This window comes from Octopus bimaculoides, chromosome 3 (assembly GCF_046866305.1).
Source record: "Octopus bimaculoides isolate indiv1 chromosome 3, ASM4686630v1, whole genome shotgun sequence".
Taxonomy (NCBI): Eukaryota; Metazoa; Mollusca; class Cephalopoda; order Octopoda; family Octopodidae; genus Octopus; species Octopus bimaculoides.
Window position 1 is genome coordinate 46261743 of NC_142930.1, and position 14555 is coordinate 46276297.

The 14555-nt window shown below is 40.2% G+C and overlaps 1 protein-coding gene across 2 annotated transcripts in view; it reads right to left on the reverse strand.

The window, feature by feature from the left end:
* Window positions 1-14555, reverse strand: part of LOC106870246 (uncharacterized) — a 78424-nt gene that overhangs the window by 46352 nt on the left and 17517 nt on the right. The window contains exon 1 of one of the 2 annotated variants that reach the window (XM_014916263.3): window positions 4012-5206. The exons of the other annotated variant lie outside the window; for it this stretch is intronic. The gene's annotated coding sequence lies outside the window, so the exon portion shown is untranslated. Of the gene's footprint in view, window positions 1-4011; window positions 5207-14555 lie in introns of those variants that run through there. 2 annotated transcript variants of the gene reach the window in all.

Consider the following 14555-nt stretch of genomic DNA (forward strand, 5'->3'; position numbering starts at 1 on the left):
TCTCTATATGTGTGGACGTGTGTCTCTATATGTGTCCTTGTGTGAAGTAAAGTGTGTGTGTATATATGTTCATGTGTTTCGGTCTTCATTTGCGTATGTGTGCTTGTCTGTTCATATAACCTATGTACCTATCCGTCTGTATGTTGTTCTGTTTCTTTTCATATCCATATGCTTGTATACATGTGCATACAATATATATACACACCCACACATCTATCTACATAACAGCCCACTAACTATTCTACTCTACCTGTGTAAACTGTGGGTAGGGGGTATGATATCTACTATGTATATTTCCTATTTAGTATTAGGGAAGTTTCATTTATGATGACGTACACCCGTATTTGTCTGAGTGTTGGGTCCTTTGGGTGCTTGGACAAAATGTGGATGTTAAGTTGACCCAGGTTACCTCCATGTTGGTCCTTGGCATGTTGGTAGAGTATGGAGGACTGTTTTTTGTCGTTATAAATGTTCATTTAGTCGTTCCACAATGCTCCTAAATGTCTCCTCTATGTATGTCATGTTCATGTCTTTACAAGCACCTTTTATGCATCTTATGCTGTAAACTACGTTTCGCGTTCTACAGTTAATGCCAGGGCTAATCCTACATGCCATGCAGTTATCATTGGTGTCCTTCAATTTTTATGTCTATACATGTGCATATAACACTGTGCACCTGTGTATTCATATGCGTCTCTTTACATGTACATGCACTCATTTTCACTCAAGGTACACACACAAACACTCACGTATATATATATATGTGTGTGTGTGTGTGTGTGTGTGTGTGTGTGTGTATCTTTGCATACATTCCTTTGTATATGTTTCTATATTTCAATGTCTATATATATGTATACATATATGTATATATACGTGGTTAGATGTGTGTGTTTGTGTGCGCGCGTTACGATTTGGTATCGAACACATGGGTTTGCATAGCGACGTTCTTAACCGCACATTCATCACTGGTTCTATGAAACAAGAATGGAACTTCAGAACAATTGATGTTGAACTTGCTACCGATAATTCAAAATTCCGGCCTTTATATAGCTGCATCATGTGCATTTTTGTGTAAGTTTTAAAGAAACACTCGCGAAGTATTGGGTTGTCCGGAAAGTTCATGCCGATTTTTAAAGGAAAGAAAAAGGTCAATAAATACTTGCCATTACATTTTTAATCAACCAAATATGAACCATTTTGTTACACAATGTGTCTCCATCTTTCCTTTAACTTGAAAATACCCTCTTCCCAGAATTGAGGTGGTTTCATGGCAAAGAATTCATCAAGGTATCTTTTTACGTCATCCAAAGAATTGAAATTTTTACCATTAAGACTATTCTACAGAGACCTGAATAAGTGGAAATCCGAAGGAGCAATATCTAGTGAATATGGAGGGTGGGGTAACACATCCCAGCAGCAATTTTTGCCTGGTTCCCAAAGAAACGTGCGGTCTTGCATTATCATGTTGGAAAACAACACCCTTCCTGTTGGCCAATTCTGGACATTTCTCTTGAATTGCTGCTTTTAACTCGTCCAGTTGTGTGCAGTATTTCTCAGAATTGTCTGGTTACTTGGGAGAAACTCATAATGCAGAATTCCTTTCCAATCCCACCAGACACAAAGCAAGACTTTTTTAGGACGAAGACCCGCTTTTGGGGTGGTTAAGGGTCGCTCATGTCGCTTATTCCAGGATCGCTTTCTCTGAACATTTCGGTAGATAATCCATTTCTCATCACCTGTCACAATTTGCTTTAAAAAAAGGCGCGTTTTCATTCCGTTTATAAAGCGAATCACAGATGGAAATGCGATCCAAAAGGTTCTTCTCACTCAACTCATGTAGTACCCAGATATCATAGTGATTTGTGTACCCAAGCTTTACCAGGTGCTCATGAACGACAGATTTTGATAGGTTGAGGCTTTCTGCCAATTCTCGGGTTGTGCAATGTGGGTTATTCTCAATTAATGACTTGATTTGGTCATCATCTGTAGTGGATGGTCTGCCTGATCTCTCTTTATCAATAAAGTTACAATCTCCAGCTCGGAACCTTGCGAACCACTTCCGTACAGTTCTTTCGGATAAAGAAACATCACCGTAAACTGCGCATATTTCTTTGGTTTCTTGTGAGGCATTTTTTCCCTTTACGGAAAAATAAAAGCATCAAGTGCCGAAAATGAACTTTCTTATCTTCCATTTTAAAGGGTTACAGAATTAATACAGGTTATAGGAACATAAACCTTCTTCCACGAAAAGATAGCTTAAACTGTGCTCTAAATGGAGGTGTAGTCAAATCCTGTTTTATGAACTCAACCATGTTCAAAAATAAGTCGAAATGTAAGCTACTATAAATCGCCACGAACTTTCCGGACAACCCAATAACTTGCCTGCGAATGTTTTCCGATCCCCAATTGCAAAATTCTACTTATCTTGTACTGTAATATTTTGCCTAACAAGAAACTTAGAATGGCTCATCCTGTTTCATGACTCGATGGTCCTACACCTTCAATATTCAGTCCCCCTCTATCAACAGTAACATCAACTTTGCTATGGTTTTGCATTTACTGACGAATATTATGAAATACAAGTTTTAAAAAGGCATAAGCGCATTTTCTTTAGCCCTAGATGAGTTGTGATCAAGCAGACCTATGATCAGCCATGACCTTTAAAAATATATAAATGTATCTGATACTACATAATCATAAATGTTCATCCTTTTTTAAATGAAGAATTGTGTTACTTGATAGATATTTAGACGTTATCACAAATAACGTGTTAGCACTCCGTCGCTTACGACGTCGAGGATTCCAGTTGATCCGATCAACGGAAACAGCCTGCTCGTGAAATTAACGTGCAAGTGGTTGAGCACTCCACAGACACGTGTACATTTAACGTAGTTCTCGGGGATATTCAGCGTGACACAGTGTGACAGGGCTGACCCTTTGAATTACAGGCACAACAGAAACAGGAAGAAAGAGTGAGAGAAAGTTGTGGTGAATGAGTACAGCAGGGTTCGCCACCATCCCCTGCCGGAGCCTCGTGGAGCTTTAGGTGTTTTCGCTCAATAAACACTCACAACGCCCGGTCTGAGAATCGAAACCGCGATCCTATGACCGCGAGTCCGCTGCCCTAACCACTGGGTCATTGCGCCTCAACTCAAATAACGAGAAACTGCAAAAAAAAAGAAAACTTCCTTGTTCGCTCGCATAACTATATGGCCTTTGTAACTGTTAACTTACTATCTATTATTTGGCTGGGAAATTTATTATACTGTTCTAAATTCGAGCAATTGAGGTAAACTTCAACATATTTGCTCGGTCTGCTAGAAATAGAAGTCAAATCTGTTTCAACTCACACCTTTCCACTGTAAAAAAAAAGGAAGCACCGTCTTAGATAGATCGTGCATTAAAAAAAGGTAGGAGAGTCATGGCTGGAATGCGTTTTGTCACAGAGTTACTCGAGTTGACAACAAAGCGTGAACTCCTCTTAATTTTAATTACATTTTCCATAATTGTTTCTAATGCGTTTGTCTTGTTAGGCCTCGAAGTTCTTTTTAAGTAATCATTATATTTACAATTAGCCGCTTCATGACGTCAGAATTTTGCTTTTTACAGGGTATTAAAATTTGGGCCTTTATTCAACTTAACTTTTTTTTTTTATTTCTGCTTATTACCGTACGCACTCTCGAGGCAACCAACATTGATTTGGATATTTAACATACGAATTCTGACAGGATTTCAGAAACTGGATCTCATACACACGCACGACACGCGCACACACAAGATCTTAACAAAAGTCTGATTTAATCAACATCTTTTGAATACTAATATTTAATTATACATTTTTTCCAATTGCAATTCTAATGTACATATTCTTTCTTTTATTCTGTTATTTACTTGACGCAGTAAAATAAGTTACACAATTAATGAGTCAACGTCTTCAAGTGTGATAAAACGGAACAACTTATACAATTAATGAGCCAATGTCTTCAAGTGTGATAAAATGAAACAACTTACCTCAAAAAAACGATATTTATATGTATTCTTCTGTTCTAAAATTTACGAATTAGTTTTTATCCAAGGAGCGGTTTTAAATATCTCAAATTTTTTTATCGGATTTGTATTTTGTTTGTTGAGATTCGCTGTTTTGGGGTTCTTTGTAGTTTTTTTTTTTTAATTTAATATTGATGTTTTAAATATCAATATTACTTAAATAAATGTTATTGTAAAAAAATGTAGAAAGAAAGAGGAAACCAGCGTCGTCTTTATTCTTATATCGAATAGTAAAGATTGTTTTAAGTTTGCCTATCGTGTTGAAACGGAACTAAATAAAGTGTCATTCTCAATAAAGTGTTCTATTGGTTAAATGTTTATAGCAGAAGCTATGTCATTAGATAAGTACATTAATGTTAAGTGGTAATACATGTTATTTATTTGGAAATATCTATTTTTAGGCTGTATTAAGGGAAATTAGTGGGCCAGACGGATTGGAAAAAAGGACGATCCGATTTTAAGTTTCAATTTGATTCTTGGTTTCAGCACGTGCACCGTTAATGCCCTTGCAAAACATGGGCAATGCTTCTCCTCTTTATTCCCCCTTCTTGGGTATACCATTCGGGAATATTACTTGTTACAAATTTTGGTACAAGCCCAGCAATTTCATGGTAGATGGGGTGAGTCGATTACATCGACCCTGATCAACTGGTACTTATTTTATCGACCCCGAAAGGGATAAAAGGCAAAGTCGAACTCGGTGGCATTTGAACCCAGAACGTAAAGCAGGAAGAAATGTCACTTAACATTTTACACCGCGCGTAAACAACTCTACCAGCGTACCACCCTCTTCGGGAATATCCTTGATTACGATAACAAAACACAGCGCAGAAATATCATTTTTGACTATATGTTTCATAGGGAAGAATTACAGAGTGTTTTCATGTAGTAGAGTCGCTTTTTTTTTGTTTGTTTTTTTCGAAAGATAAAAAGCACATTCTGGAACAATATTAATGGTTTCAAATTTTGCCCCACGGGCATCCATTTTGTGAGGAGGGAGGGGATGAGTCGATTACATCGACCCCCAATCTTTCACTGGTACTTAATTTATCGACGCCGAAAGGATGAAAGGGAAAGTCGACCACCGCGAAATTCGAACCCAGAACATGATAACTGCCGAAATATCGCTAAGCACTTCGCGCAGCGTGCTAATGATTCTGACAGCTCGTAGTCTTATTAATAGTAGTAGTAGTAATAATAACAGTAATAATAATCCTTTCTACTATAGGCACAATGCCGAAAATTTGTGGTGGGGGAGGATGAGTCGATTACATCGACCTTAGTGTTTCACTGGTACTCAATTTATCGACTCCGAAAGGATGAAAGGCAAAGTCAACCTCGGCGAAATTTGAACTCAGAACGGAATGTCGGGCGAAATACCGCTAAGCATTTCGTCCAGCGTGCTAACAATTCTGCCAGCTCGCCGCCTTAATAATAATAATAATAATAATAATAATAATAATAATAATAATAATAATAATAATAATAATTGTAAGGAACGACCGTGCGAACTCAAAAAGGAGAAATGGTGACGAATGGAAAAACAGAGGACTCCTTTTATTTAAACGCGTCACACGGTCGAACACACAATAATATATCAATGATGATATACAAATAATATTTTATGCTACGATAACATAGATGACCAGTAATGAAAGACCACAACCGTATGAGATGAATAACAGAGATATTTATTATAGCGTTAAAGATGTGTCTGTGTGAGAGTGTGAATGCGACATATAAGAACATAATCAAAGACAGGCCGTCGTACAAAGAAAAGCGTGTATGTGAGTGATACATGTGTGTGTATGTGAAATATTACAGCAGATAGAAAGAGTCAGTAAATAACACGTGAGCATTTTATACCAGTTCTTGTGTACACAATAGTATGAGTCTGTATGTGAAGTTAGTTGGCTGTGAGTGGCAGAGTTGATCACTAGTTGTGATGTCGTGGCATCCATGCCGGGCCGTGATTCTTGTTATACAGATGTTCGTCGTTCGTCGTTTGGCAGAGCTTATCACTAGTTGTGTTTTGGCTTCGATGCCAGGGCCTTGAAGACAGACGTTTATCGCAGGCTGAAATTCTCTTGTCTGTTTATTTATCGTGGTGAAGCTAAGTCACCTAACAGAATCGAAGAGAGAGAGAGATGTGCCGCGGTGGTTTAGTTTGGTGTACATAGTAAGTCGTGTAGACGCTGGTGGAGATTGATGCTGGTCAGTAGTCGTAGACTCGTGTTGCTGATGTGGCGACGGCGGTGGTCATCGTTGGCTGGACGAAGCTGTTGAAGTGGTCGCTGGCTGATTGTTGCTGCTGCTGTCGTGTGGTACACGGAACAGATCTCAAAGAGAAACTGGACCGAGACAAATTTGGTGGGTATGAGTTGCTCTATTTAAGGCGTTAAGGGGGCTCCCAGACGGGAGTAGAAAAATACTATCACGTGACCTTATTAAGGGCTGTGATTGGTCAGTTTGCGTTCTGGCGGGAACGGTTCGAAGAAGTTGCCGCTTCAAATAATAATCAGTCACGTGATGACAAGGTTGATGTTTTCCGCTACGTCCGCGTTTGTTTATATTTAAATAAGAATGGCGATAGTAGTTTTGTATCTAATGGCGATAGGTAGTTTCACTACATAATAATAATAATAATAATAATAATAATAATAATAATATGGAAGAAAAATAATGTAAATATAGACCTCGATAAAACAATGAACCCTAACAAACTAGCTAACATAAGAAGATATATTCTAAAAGCAAAAAACATATCAGAAATAGAAATAGAACAATTGAAAGGAAAAATACATCAGGAAAATCTAGATAGTAGTCACACAGCAATACCAAATAATAATATAAACACTGAGATAGCAAAACACGAGGACAAACGTAACATTTCCGGCAAAAACGAAGTAAACAAAAAACAACAAACCCAGACCGTAGAGATGTATAATAGTGTACAAAAAGCACCAATCCAGAACACCACAGACAAACATATGAATGAAAAGGAAGGCAAAACAAATCTAAAGCCTGGGAATAACGAAGGGAAACCTAATAATTACGATACTATGAAAATGAGAATAACCAAAGACACTTTATTTAGTTCCGTTTCAATACGATAGGCAAACTTAAAACACGGTGGTGCATCAGCATGGCCGCAGCTCTAAGCTGAAACTTTAAAAAAAAAAAAAAAGAACTGAATACCACAGATCTTAGAGTGGACAACAGATTATATCTCCCAAAAATAAAAATAGACAATAAAACAACATCAATAATAAATAGCATAAACCTGGCCGTCACGGAACTAACAGCCACAGAAACAACAGGCAATATCACTGAGCTAAATGACATAATATATGCTGCAGCCACAAAAGAAGCAGGATACTCACTCAAACCCATCCGAACAGGAGTTCTACCACCCAAACAGACCTTGTGGATAAATAACGTCCAGAACAAAATTTTAAAAAAGAGAAAAGATTTATCGATTCTCAACGAAATTAGTAAACAATCAACACAACTAAGTAACAAGAAGAAAACAAAAATACTGTACAAATACAGCATTACTGTTATGTTTCCCTCGGACTGACTCGCAGAGATAACATAACGAGTTGTACAATTTAATTATTACATTTATTGTTCAATTACATACAAAGAACGCACTCACCCAATGTTCGTTATGAATAAACAAAAGTCATGTCCGCCATATATATATCAATGACCTTTTACTACGACAGTCCCACAAGACAACAACAATGAACTCAGACGAACCACATGACACACGGAACGTCAGACGAATTACATATCTAACAGTCCATATAACACCTCCCCACTGAAATTGATGCTACACAAGAAGTATCAACAGCAAAGTCTCTCTTGGGTTTTACGGGTTCTCTTGGACCGTCTTGGGTTGTCTGGTCCATACTCTGGAACGGGTAACATGGTCTTGTGTCTGGTTTGTCTTTGTGTTAGTGGCACAGTTTCCGAGATCTCCATCGGGTGATCTGTTGCAAATTTAAATACAGTGTTTTCTGCATCACCAGGTTCATTGTCTTCCTCAGTTGTGTACCGCGGTCGTAGCTGTTCCCAGTGTCGTCTCCACATCGGGCCATGAGGTATGACCTTCACATTAAAGCAGCGAGTACCCAATGACTTCTTAATGATTGCTGGTACCCATCGGGGATCTTTGTCTCGGCGAGGTCCATAGTATAGTGCATACACAGGATCTCCGGCCTTGTACTGCCTGGTAACTTTAGCGACATCAGCCGAGCTTGGAGTCACCTGAGACTTATGTGCTTCCTTAGACTGTTTGCCTTGAGCAATGTGTGTTGGCGATGGCAGCAGAGAATCAATCCTTGTTCGTATCTGCCGGTGATTCAAAAGTTCACTTGGAGAGAATCCACAGGATGTCGGTGTTCTCCGGTACTGCATCAAGAATTCTTGAAGTGCTCGTGTCGGCGGAAGAGAAGACTTCCTCAGAGCTTGTTTGAAGGTCTGCACCAAACGTTCCGCTGCTCCGTTGGTAGCTGGGTGGTAAGGTGCCCCTGTCAGGTGTGTGATCCCGCGTTCTTTGCACCAGCTCTGGAACTCCTCAGACGTAAAAGTTGGTGCATTATCGGTGACCAGTGTGTGAGGAAATCCGAAGTGCGCAAAGTCTTCCTCAAGCAGATTCAAAGTGGCTTTGGAGGACGTGGAGGAAGTGGGATGAATGCATGGGTACTTGGAATAAGCATCTGTGATCACCAGCCAATCTCTACCCATAAAATTTATTGCATGGTCCAGATGTAAGCGGCTCCACGGCTTTTCTGGTAACATCCATGGGTGAACTGGAGGCTTAGATGGCTGCCTTTGATGTTCGTTACATGAATCACATCGTCGACTGGCTATCTCTATAGCAGCATCGATACCAGGCCAATAAACAGCAGAAGATTGAGGATCTTTGGCTGCAAGCTATGTGGAATCACAACTCTAGATCCATGTATAAGGCATCTATGACAGATACTAAGTGAGTTTGATAACTTACGGAACTTGTTGACTTCGTCATTGATCTCCATGTTCTTTGGTGGCCAGCCTTCACGGACGTAGCGCATCACTGTAGATATCACTGGATCTTTCCCTGACTCTTGACGGAGGACGTTAGCATCCACAGGTTGGACTTGAATACTAAGAGCTTTGATGGCACACACCATGTCTATGTCTTCCCCATTTTCCTTTCTGTCAAAGTCGTTGTCATCACCGAATGACAAGCGACTGAGGGCATCAGCATTGCCATGATCTGCTGATTTCCGATATTCAATGGTGTAGTCAAACTGGTTCAGCCACAGGGCCCATCGTGCTAGTCTGTTAGCAGCGAGAAGTGGCGTCCCTTTCCTCGGACTGAATAGTGATGTCAGTGGCTTGTGGTCAGTCACGAGTACGAATTTACGACCGTACAAATATTGGTAAAACTTCTGCAAGCCAAATATGATAGCTAGGGCTTCCTTTTGAATTTGACTGTAGTTACGCTGTGCAGAAGTGAGAGTCTTGGACATATTGGATATTGGGCGCTCGCTTCCATCAGGATAGCGGTGAAACAGGACTGCTCCAATACCAACGTTTGATGCGTCACAAGCCAGTCCCAAAGTTTTGTTTGGATCGAAGTGTATCAGAACTTGACTTGATGAAAGTACATTTTTCAAGTGATCAAAAGCTGACTGTTCCTCATCTCCCCACTTCCAAATAGTTGACTTTTTCGTAAGGCAATAGAGTGGCTCTGCTATACTGGCTAGGTTTGGGATAAACTTTCCATAAAACTGAACTGAACCTAGGAAAGATTTCAAGCTTGATTCGTTCGTTGGAGATGGCATCTTTAAGACTGCTTCGACTTTGGATCCCTTAGTGATCCCTTCAGCCGACAAAATGTGTCCAAGGTATTCTACACTGGGTAGTGCAAACTGGCACTTTTCACGGCGACATCTGAGTCCATTGTCGCTTAGACGTGTGAGCAGACACTTTAGGTTGTTTAAGTGACTGTTTGCATCTTTCCCACTGACGAGCATGTCATCCTGGAAGACGGCCACTCCAGGTAGATCATGGGTCAGGTTTTCCATGATCTCCTGAAAGTAACCAGGTGCTGACTTGATTCCGAAAGGGAGTCGTTGTTGCAGGAGTACTCCACGGTGAGTGCTGAGTGCGAGTCTGCGTTGACTTTCTGGAGCCAGTTTGATCTGATTATAGGCATCAGCAAGGTCTATCTTTGTATATCTGAATCCACCTCCGAGTTTCTGCATCAGTTCAGCAGGGAGTGGCATTGGATGACGGTGATCAGCAAGTTGGTCATTAATTCCCACAGAGTAGTCACCACAAATCCGTAGTTTGGGCTTCAGGTTGCTTGAAGCGTGTGCTTTACGAATCGGTACCACTGGCGTTCCGTATTCATTGAATTGAACAGGCTTCCAGATTCCCTTGGCGATGCCTTCTTCGTAACCTTTGGCCAGGTCATCACGAAGAGCAAATGGGACCGGACGTGCCTTGTGAAAGACTGGTGTTGCATCCGATTTGAACTTCACTTCCAGTTCAAAGTTCTTGAGACATCCCAATTCTTGCTTGAAAAGATCTGGAAATTCATCACACATGTTGTTACAATCTTGCTGCAGGGAAACATAGGGCTCGCTTGAGGTCTTTGGATACATCCCTTCTGCACCTTCCCTCTTAGCTTGGCTGTCTATGCTTTTCAAACCTAGAGCAGTGTCTACGGAAATTCCCAGAGTCTGGATAGCATTCCGACCCAGCAAATTAAGATCAGAGATCTTGGTGACTATGTAAGGTATAAGATCCTGCTTACCAGTTGTTGGATCCTTGGTTTGGCCCATGAAAGTTCCTAGAACAGGCAGGTTGTGCTTGCTGGCAGATTCATAGCGATGCTTGACATCTTGCAGCTTTGGTCTTCCAAGTTGTTTCCAGACTGACAAGGAAACAAAATTGCCTGTAGTAGCAGTGTCCAATTCCATTGTGAACAGTCTGTTCTGGATTGTTACTGGCACAATTAAACTGTGAGTGTCTCGGGAAACTTCACCTAGGATCGCCTTGACTAGCTCAGCTTTTGTGATTCTTTTCACGGGAGTTTGTGAATGGCCATTGCGTTGCTGATGTTGTTTTTTCCTACACACCGCTTGCAAATGACCCTTTTTATCACAAAAATGACATTTGGTTTCCCTGAAAGGACAGTCTGTTGCTTTGTGGGCCTTTCCACATCGGTAGCATTTCTCCTGGTTTGTGGAATAAGACTGCTGATGTTTCTTTTGAGGACTCTTATTCCTGTTCTGCTGGACCTTGTACACCTGCTTGGTTTTGGAACCGTATACAGTTTCTTTTGCAACCTTTGCTGCGTCTTCAGTCTCAATGGCAACCTGGACAGCACGGGCAAAATCTAGTTCTGAGTCTTTTATCTTAAAAAGCGCCTTCAGAACCGCTTCATTGTTAACCGAACATATGAATCTCTGTCTCAGAGCTTCATCCTGTGGGTTGGTGATCGCTGGAAAATCACAGGTAGCTGCATCCTGGCGTATACGTGCTGCCAGCTCCTGGAGAATTTCGCCTGGCTTCCGCTGCATATCACTCCAAAACTTGAAACGCTCTCTCACAATGAAAAGTTTAGGGTCGAACTGTTCCTTCATGAAGTCAACGATTTCGTCCATTATCAAGTTGTTGATATCTTTAGGCGGATTTTGTTGGGTAGCCAGATTAGCAAGTTGTTTGTAAACAGTAGCAGTCTGATTGGTCAGGAACACTTGTGCCATGCGTTTTTCAGGTACAGCATTAGCAGCCACAAACGTACGGAATCTTGACCAGTAATCAGGCCATAGTTCTGTCGCTGAATCAAATGCAGTAAATGGTGGAATCGACACTGTTGTTGAAGCAGCTGAAAAATAGCCACTAGAATCGCCTTCAACTTGTCGAGCACCAAATAGTTTTAACAGAGCGTCCATATCTCTCTGATGTTGTTGCATTTGCTTGTCCATTTGTTCCCTAAACAATTTAATAAGTTCTACTGTCTGTTTTTCAGCCATTGTTATTACGATGAATAATTTTACGGTAAAGTAAGCATGTATCCTACCGGCGACGCCAATAAACTCTGTTATGTTTCCCTCGGACTGACTCGCAGAGATAACATAACGAGTTATACAATTTAATTATTACATTTATTGTTCAATTACATACAAAGAACGCACTCACCCAATGTTCGTTATGAATAAACAAAAGTCATGTCCGCCATATATATATCAATGACCTTTTACTACGACAGTCCCACAAGACAACAACAATGAACTCAGACGAACCACATGACACACGGAACGTCAGACGAATTACATATCTAACAGTCCATATAACAATTACAGAAAAAGACTTACCTGAGGCAAAAGAAAAACTAAAACAAGACATCCTTGCCAAAGCACAAAGGATCCGCCGGTATGAGAAACGCCAGCGTTTCTTTGAACAAAACAAACAGTTCAAATCTAACCCCAAAAAGCTCTACCAAGAACTGGGTAAAAATAAAATAGACATTAATGCAGCACCAACAGCAGAAGAACTAGAGAAATTCTGGAAACAAATATGGTCCGTGAAGCAACAACCCCAGAAAAGGACCATTAAAACAACAAACTTAGCACCTGAGCAACTCTGGGCCCCTATAACAACTGAAGAGGTCACCCAGACACTGCAAAGGCTAAGCAACTGGAAGGCACCTGGACACGACAAGATCCCCAATTTCTGGTTAAAACACCTGCCAGGAATGCATAAAAAGCTGGCAGAAAACTTTAACAACATACTAGCAGAGCCAGAGACAATGCCTGAATGGCTCACAAAAGGGAAAACCATCTTAATCCCCAAATCCACGGAAACGGAGAAACCACAAAACTATAGACCTATAACCTGTCTCCCTACGATCTACAAAGCCTTTACTGCAATAATATCGCAGAGATTGAGTAAACACCTGGAAAATAACAACCTGTTTCCAGAAGAGCAGAAGGGATGCTACAAGGGCTCATACGGCTGTAAAGATCAATTATTGATCAATAAAGCCATAACTGAAGACAGCCGCAGAAAAGAGAAAGGCCTCAGTATGGCCTGGGTGGACTACCAAAAGGCCTTCGACAGTGTTCCCAACACGTGGATTCTGGAAACGCTAGCCATAAACAAGGTGGCACCAATTATTATAAAATACATAGGGCACTCAATGAACAAATGGCAAACAGTGCTACAGCTCGAAACAAAAGAGGGACTTGTGAAAACGAAAGCCATCCCCATTAGAAGAGGAATATTCCAGGGAGACACGCTCTCTCCACTCCTGTTCTTCTTGGCACTCACACCTTTAACAGAATTGCTAAATAGAACTGGATGCGGTTACAAATGCTACGGAAAAACAGTCAGCCACCTTCTATATATGGATGACCTAAATTTATATGCTAAAAACGACAAAGAGCTAGAAACACTACTACAGACAGTACACGGCTTTACCAAGGAAATAGATATGAAATTCGGATTAGAAAAATGTGCCAAAGCAACCCTGAAAAGAGGAAAATTAGTTAAAAGCAGCAACATAACACTAGATAAAGCCAATGAAATAAGAGAATTAGACGAAAGCCAACCATACAAGTATTTAGGAGTCAATGAACTAGATAGGATACAACATACACAAATGAAAGAAAACATAAAGAAAGAGTACTATAGACGAGTTAGATCAATACTAAAAACAGAGCTCAAGATAATGGGTATCAACACTTTAGCTGTCCCAGTTATAAGCTACAGCTACAACATACTTAACTGGACACTAAACGAACTATGTAAAATAGACAGGAAGACAAGAAAAATAATGACAGGATATAGGATGCACCACCCAAAATCTGACATAGAAAGGCTATATATACAAAGCACAGAAGGCGGCAGGGGTCTTATACAGCTAGAAAACTATTATAAAATAACCACCATAGGATTGCAAAAATACCTACTCCAAAAGCAAGGGAAACTAATACAAATAGCCACGAAACACGAGCAAAACAAAAAGCTGTTTTCAGTATTTAAGGAAGCTGACAAATACAAACAAGAAATCAATCTACCTAACAAATACGAAGAAGAAGAAGAAACAACAAAAGCTATAAAACAAATGAAATCCAAACTAAAACTAGAACAGCAACGAACCATGATAAAACGATGGCAAGAAAAGCCCCTACATGGTAAATACTGGGTTAAACTAAATGCGAAAGAAATAGACAGAGAAAAATCTCAGCAATGGCTGAGAAGCTCAGGACTCAAAGCAGAGACTGAAGGATTTTTAATTGCTGCACAAGACCAAAGCCTCCCCACCAGAAATTACCAAAAACACATAATGAAAAGAAATATAACAAGTAACTGTAGAATATGTGGAGATGGACAAGAAACAATAAATCATATTATCTCTGGTTGCCCAGTCCTGGCTAAGAAGGAATATATTCACAAACACGACAGAGCTGGGACCTATATACACTGGAAGCTATGCCAAC